Source organism: Euphorbia lathyris, chromosome 5 (genome assembly GCF_963576675.1).
Source record: "Euphorbia lathyris chromosome 5, ddEupLath1.1, whole genome shotgun sequence".
Classification (NCBI taxonomy): domain Eukaryota; kingdom Viridiplantae; phylum Streptophyta; class Magnoliopsida; order Malpighiales; family Euphorbiaceae; genus Euphorbia; species Euphorbia lathyris.
The window spans coordinates 416,553-424,633 of NC_088914.1; the positions used below are offsets into that span (position 1 = coordinate 416,553).

General features: G+C 34.4%; 1 long non-coding RNA gene across 3 annotated transcripts; it reads right to left on the reverse strand.

Moving 5' to 3' along the window:
* Window positions 1-550: 550 nt before the first annotated feature.
* Window positions 551-7,764, reverse strand: LOC136230709 (uncharacterized). Of its 3 annotated transcripts, XR_010689509.1 has the most exons (8): window positions 7,543-7,764; window positions 6,164-6,256; window positions 4,059-4,279; window positions 3,882-3,989; window positions 2,720-2,804; window positions 2,547-2,596; window positions 2,319-2,420; window positions 551-866 (listed from the first exon to the last, which is right to left on the reverse strand). It is a non-coding gene; the product is annotated as an uncharacterized lncRNA (long non-coding RNA). The 3 variants fall into 3 exon arrangements; XR_010689508.1 differs by having other exon boundaries at window positions 2,720-3,989; window positions 4,059-4,174; XR_010689507.1 differs by having other exon boundaries at window positions 2,720-3,989.
* Between the last annotated feature and the right edge of the window lie 317 nt (window positions 7,765-8,081).

Here is an 8,081-nt window from a genome sequence, read left to right on the forward strand (position 1 = left end):
TGCTAAAGATGTCTTAAGCAACATTTTTTCATATTTTTAGCAACATCGATACAAATGTTGCTACACGTATCTGTGGCAACACTTTCCTATCCTATAGCAACTTAAATGAAAGCGTTGCCTATATCATAGAATAGGTAACACTATTATCGAATAAAATTATAAGCAACACTTTTGAACTTTCTTGCAACAAGTTTTTATGCAACATTGATTTTTAGTTGCAACTCTTTTTATATAGAATTGCGACACTTTTTGATTTAACATTTTTTTGTTTCAAGCAACTCTTTCGTATACAATTTGCAACATTTTTTAATGTAACACTTTTAAAGCAACTCTTTAATTTAACATTTTTTTAGCAACTTTTTTATATTATGTTCATAGCTTTTGTTTGAAATTTTAACGATTTTTAATGTAACACTGTAATATATGCAACATAATCTTTAACTTGTGTAACACTAAAAAAAAATAAAAGAAATTTTTGAATTTAAATAATAGCATAAAAGAAACCCTTAATTGCAATTACAAATCCATAATAGGCCAATATATTAACAATAAAATTTAAAATTCTCAAATGATCCAAAACACATAATAAAAAGTATAATAAAGTCATAATAATGTAACCTATCCTTCAAATTCCTTAGAAAAGACAGTAGCATTCTCATTTTCATTTGAAATGCCACCATATATATCCTCAATATCAATGTTGAGATTGGGATTAACTTCTACCATTTTGTTTGTGATATATATTAGAAGCCCTATTGCAGAAGTTGGAAGACAACAGAATTTGCTCTGCTATTCCATGGACATTTGCCACCAGCTTCCAAAGTAACCTCTTGACAAATGGATTTCTGAACCCAAAAACCGCACATCTGAGAAATAAGAAACTTCACTTAGCACAATGCCATTGTTCTTTCAATTCAAATACAATACTCTTTTGAAACTGATCGTATGAGAAAATAACAGTTTATAATACAATAAGAATTAAGTGAGCATCCTACTTGCAATTAAAGCTAGCAGCTAAAATAGGCTAAATAGCTGAAATCAATCGAATATGAAATCCATAGGTTGCTTTCACTCCATGATTCCTTAATGTACCCTTGTTCCCATTTCAGAAACAAACTTGGATATTAAAAAAGGATGTAATTACTTGGTTATATGAACCTTGCAGCACAAGGATAATATACAAAAAAAGATGGAGATATGTATCCAACATTTATACCAAACTCCTTGCACTTAGCCAAGTGCATCAAGACATGATTATATAGGTAACGCTTAGCTAACAAATAACCATAAAAAAAAACATGCATCATAAAGGTAGCATTTGAGCTTTTAAAATTCAGAGCCACTTATATATTCATGAACTGGTTGGAATCATGGTCAATATAGTTGGTATATTATGCCGTTAACATATTCAATGTTTACTAAATGAAAGTACCAGGAGATCAATAAGGGTAAGTATTAAAGGGCCATTGTGATGATTAGATGACTGAACTGTTTGAAAAACAAAATGCATAACAGCCTCTCATATAAGAATCACCAAGCACATAATTCAAGTCTATCTAACTTTGGCATAGTTTCATTGTTCAGAAGTTGTTGTTGAAGAACTAAAATGCTAGGCAATTGACTTGTTGCAATTATCAGGCATACAGACTATTGGACGATTCAAGCTAGCACTAATTTTTCTACAAAAGAAAGAAGATTTGTGTCGCTGGTTTATGTTTACATAATATCAATCAAACTTCTAGTATCATTCCCAATCCCAACACATGTTATTCTCCCTCAAACGAAAAGCAAATAAAATATATTTACTTTAAGAACATAAATGAGCATCTAAACCTATAATCAGAAGCATTTTTATTGGCACCATGACACCATTAACCATTAAAGCAAAAAAAATGAGATTCCAATTGCTCCAGGTCCATTTTGATCATTATAAGCATCTGCTTCCTCCTCTACACCATACAAAGATTATCCCAAAGAGAGAGATACAACCAAGAAAAGGGACTTTAAAAGATGAATTGAGATTAGCCCATTTTGATTACTTGAGGAGACATAATAGATACTAATATAATAGAGCATAATGAAACATTCAAAAGATGAATTGAGCACAATATAAACTAATATAATAGAGCAGAAGACACTGAAACATCAAGTAAAACATAAAGACCTCTATGGCTTTTACCATGAATTTAAACATGAATAAGGTCAATAACTAAAGCAACAGTAAAGGCTACCAAGCCCTTAACACATTATCTAATATGTATGTCCATATATGGCCAAGTAGCACAAGCAACAGAACTCCCATATGCGTAGAATAATACCTTGACGACACTCTCAAACGTTCTCTTGAACATTCTGCCTCCCAACAGTGCTCAAAAAGAACTAGCATGCTTCTTTCTAGCCTGAACATTTGCTCTGGAAAACTGTTCAGTAATGAAAAAAGTTTCAGAATATGACACTACAAGAAGAATGAAAACTCTACAAGGGAGCAATAAGCAGGCTGAAGGATAAATGTAATTTCCATTCTGCAGAGGGACATAGAGACTTACTTTGGAGAACTTGGAAAACTACAAGACTCGCCACCATTTTCACCAAGAACCTTAGAGTGAAAAACGGTGCAGAACAGGTAAACATATGAGAGGTGACATGAGATGGATTGACAACATGCTAATTTAGAGCTAAAAGACAATATTGAACTTCATCTTCAGAGTTGATTGCTTACCTTTATCTACATCACACTCAACTATGTTAAGTGCCCATGATCGAGACCACTCAAGGCCTTTGGAGACTTCAAGTAAGAATATATCCTGAAACCAGCATAATAACTAGCTAGTATAACAGAAGTAAGGATACTGTGATGAGAGTGCAGTTGCTGCTCAATGTCATGCTTCGTCAGGAATAGATACAACTTGCTGGAGCTGTGCGTTTGTATAATCTACAAACTAGTGAGCCCCGCTGAGTTCCCTTACTATTTGACCCACTCCATCATTTTTAACAACATACATTATCCAGCTAGCTACGAAATACGGAATGACATAAACAACATAACAAGTTCTAGTTCTAGAGGACTGATAGATTGATTTCTCCACCTGACCATTAAAATGTTCCCATGAATGTGGAGAGGGTTTAAAGGATAATGTATATGTATATGCATATGCATTCATGAGAGTCCTTATTTAATGCAACGAGACCACATAGGATAAGTAAGGCTGGATTTGGACGAGACTCAGGTTTGGGCTTTACTTCAAAATAATTGAATGAGGCTCAGTGCATATAGATTTTTGCTACCACTGCTAAAACCATGAACATGGATGAAAACTCTTATGAAAATAAATGTTAAATCTGAATACACATCTCTAACTAAGACTTGGGTTTTGCAAATCAACAAAGCGGTTCAAGGATCAACCAAATAAAGCTCACAGATGTTTTTTAGTAACAACTTAAATGAAAGTTAGCATTTAGCACATGATTTTTCTAACATGTCATATGAACTCTAGCTAAGCAAAATTAAAAAGCATGTTAAACCTTGTGATTTTGTAAGTAGGAGAGAAAATCTAACAGCTAATAATCATTCGAAAGCCAATATCTTGAGCATTTAAAAAATGAGAGAGAAAGGGAAGGGTGGGCTGTTTAAATAGAACACTAATATATCATAAAAAAATTGATCATATCTCTTATTGTTATTCATAATTCTTTGCCACATCAATAGTAAAAACAATTACAAGAATTAAACTTCAACCAAATTACTACAGGAAGATCATCATACATGCCTAGAGGTATGCTCACCTGCACAAAAATTTCATAAAATCTATGGAAAAGAAACAAAAAAAAGTATCAAATTAAATAATGAGCAACATATATAGCACATGGCAGAATCTTGATACCCAATAACGCAGAGCAGGCTAAAAGCCTTGGCATGGAAAACTTCGAGAGTCATTGGATCTGTCTTCAGTTTCAGTAGAGGCCCTAGAACTGTGGGGATAGCAATAATCCTACATTTCAAATCATTACAGAATGAAAACTAGAATTTTGATATACGAAGAAGTGGTTATGGAGTGTACCTTTATGCCTTGTGAGAGCAGAACAGAACATAATTTTGTCTTCATTGAATGATAGATACTGATGTTTTCTTCGGTTGATCGAACAACTTCCCATACTTGTTCTGAAATGCCTGGACCTATATGAGGTTGGACACTAGTCATCCATTTACCTTGGTTATTCTTGAATTCAAGCCTATTCTTCAAAGTGAAATTGAATTGCAGACAGTCAAAATCTGGCAAAACTGTAAAGAAAATAATGATTTTTGTTTAGGTTTGAAAAAACGTTTTGCACCTTTAAAGCGACGACATGGAACTTAAGAAGGCTGCCAATAGTCTTGCTCTTTGAGCTCTTTGCTCATAAAATTATCAAACTTGGCACTTTTTCCTCAACATAATCTCACAGGGTTATATTCTTCACAACATTACGTGACATAAACAAATGTTTCTTCATAAACCATAGATTTTAACTTTGGTTTTTAATTAGAATCCGAAGAAGCAGAAAACTAACCCTTAAATAACTTCTCTGTCGATTTAATAAGAACTTGACTGACTCGACAATTTGGAATGCTTGATAGCTGAAAACAGTCTTCTGCAATAATTATCTACTTAGGTCTGATTGATTCAATACAAGGAAATTATAGTAGAACACAAACAACTTGACTCAAAATGACATGATTCCTAGTAAAATAGTCTGGATGGGGATTTGCAGACAAAAGAATGCAAGTTACGTAACTCTACTATAATTGAAGAGTCTTATTGACTTATTGTTAGCTTGTTGATAGATTGTTACGAATGACCTGGATATAATGACATCAATGAAATTATGATGATCTAACAAGTTCACTTCAAGATGGTATACCATGGTGCATGCTGTTTGCAGATGATATTGTGTTGGTTGATGAGACGAAAGAAGGAGTGGAGATGAAGTTGGAACTATGGAGGCAAACTCTAGAATCTAGAGGCTTTAAGTTGAGTCGAAGTAAGACAGAATATTTGGAGTGTAAGTTTAGCGGCCGTAGGAGTAGGGAGGCAGGGACAATCACCCTAGATGGGAGAGTTGTTCAGGCCTCGGATTGCTTCCGGTATTTAGGATCTATTATCCAAACGGATGGAGAAGTAGATGGAGATGTTGCCCATAGGATTAAAGCTGGTTGGTCGAAGTGGAAGAGTGCTACGGGTTTCCTTTGTGATCCCGGCATGCCTAATAGATTGAAGGGAAAATTCTACCGGACGGCAATTAGACCAGCATTGTTATATGGTACGGAGTGTTGGGCAGTGAAACACTGCCACATCCATAAGATGTCGGTGGCGGAGATGCGTATGTTGAGATGGATGTGTGGTCACACGAGAAAGGACCGGGTGCGTAATGAAATAATTAGGACAAAAGTAGGGGTTACATCTATTGAGAATAAAATGAGAGAAAACCGACTAAGGTGGTTTGGCCATGTGAGACGTAGAGCGCTTGATGCGCCGGTTAGGAGAACCGAAGAGTGGCAAAGGGATGTAGTGGTGAGGGGTAGGGGAAGACCTAAGCAAACTTGGAGGAGGGTGATCGAGAGTGATATGAGTTTATTGGGAATTGAGGAAAATATGGTAGTGGATAGGACGGAGTGGAGGGAGCGAATCTGTGTCGCTGACACGACTTGATTTTCACGGTTTTATATGATGGTTCATGTTAGCCGACCCCAAATCATTTCGGGACTAAGGCTTTGTTGTTGTTGTTGTTGTATTCAAAAGCACATAAATTCATGTCCATGTTATTATTCCAAAGTATCCAATACCGTTTTCAAATTTGAAAAAGAAAGATATAAGGATCACATATTTTACATGAAACTCAAGCGCATGGAAATAGTCAATTTGGCCCTTCAACTACAGATATTTGACTGTTCTTGGACAAAATCATTATAATTATGTATCACTATGGATTAATTTGATTAAAAAATGTCGGATTATGGACTAAATTGATAACTAAAGTTCATTTGAGAAGAAATTGTTCCTAAAGGCAACATGAGAGGCAAAATTATCCTTGATCCACAAAAAAAGCAGACAATAAAAAAGACCACATGTTGGGTTTATATGATCCCATTAATTCATTACACAAAATAAGAAGATTGTAGATTCCTTACCCACAGTATCAAAGCTCTGTACCATGGAAGTAACTCCTTGAGTAGAAACAACAATATCTGAAGGTTGAAACTTGATTCCTCTAGTGCCAGTTCCTATAGTAAAGGGAAAGGAATCATTAGTCATGTACTGATCAGACAAAGTTAATGCAATTTTAATGAAGAATTATAGATGAAACATTCACCTAAGGAGAAATCTTGTGAAGTTAAACTTCATTAATAGTGAATGCAATTTACCCAATTTAATACTTTCGACAGGCAAAGCAAATTGTAGCTACTGAAATTAAATCATGAGTAGTGTTACTTCAGCAAACTAATAAACAGGAATAATTGCATGAATAGATGAGCATTAGTTAGCTAAGAAGAAAGTATTGAAAAACAGGAATAACATATGAACAGATGAGTAGTGTTCATTCTACACTGACTTTCTTTAAGTCACACTAGAAAGTATAAACTCCAATAACTCTCTACAAGAAAGGGTTGGCTGGTCTTGTCACGACCATAAAGAATTCCCCATCTACAGATTAAGAAAAGGAAGAAATTTGACATAAGGAAGAATTAAATCATTCTCTCCATTCAGAGAGGAGCCCAAAGTCCTAAGAATAAAGACTAAGTTGGGGCTTTAACTTCGAGATGCAGGAACTGAAGGTCTAAGATCTACTCGTCACCGTCTTTCCTTAGTCTTTAGTCGAGCTAGTCTAGTTCTAATCTCTCCTTTATGGTTTTACAGCTCCTTTTCCTTGAAACCAAGGAACAGAGAAATAAAATTTGGCATGGTAGTTTTAGTTGTTTTTTCTGTCGATGCAAATTGATTAAGCTTCCATGGAAAGAATGAAAGGTTGGAGCCCTTTACTAATGCAATGGAATGTAATTGAGCACTGCCTGTGAAAGAAGGGCTAAACCTTTCAGCTTACTCTCTTTCTTTACCTATTAGTTACCTAATAACTGAAGGTTAGAAACTAATTAGGGGATGAAACTTAGCCCTCAGATGATCAAACATGGGTCCAATTAATTGCTACTTAAAAAAGCAGAAAGCTAATCAAGAATAATAAAGCACCAGCAATCCCTAATTAAGTATAAATCCCATTATCATTGGAACTGTAATAAAATTTCAATCTGAAGCATGCAGAACATTGTCTAAAGTTCAATAAGATTAGAGATTTTACCTTTAGGTTATCTAATCAATTTCAATCAGTCCAAGAGCAATGAGAAAGAGAGAACACAAGCATTTGAAATAATGAACATCAGTAAATATAAGAAACAATGAACACCTCCAAAACTGGCATTCCAATACACTTCCAGTATGTGAATAACCAAGATATAAAATCGATGTGAAGGACTGGAGTTCACAAAATTGTTATAGGTCGAAGAGAATATCTTACAGTGAAGATCGTGCAATCACAAGTAATTAGAGAGGAGTCGAGATCTGAGAGAAGATGGTGGAGACCAGTAGCAATTTAGGTCGATATGAATTTCATCTGAGGTAAGATTTTAGCTGAGCTTTTGCGAAAGCCATCGTCTAAGCTTTCAATTTGGGGAAAGTAGGGTTTTTCTATGCTTTTGATTTTGGGAAAAAAAAATTGGAGGGATTATTTGGAGAGAGACGGCGGTAACTCAATATTTGAGGGGAGGGAAACGTATTTTTTTGGGTAAATTTTTTTTGGAGGCAATAGTAAGAATCAAATATCTTAGTAATACTATCTTTAAATAAAATAATAAGAATAATGAAAAATAAAATATAATAAATTGGTAAAAAATTAATATTAATGAGAATAAAATAAAATAAAATTTCATAAAATATCCGTGACGTTTTGGTTATGAGCAATTTTACTTCTAACGTATAAATATGCAATTTTACCTCTAACTTTTGTAGCCAAGAGCAATTTTATCCCTAATATTGATAATTTCGATCAATTTCAGA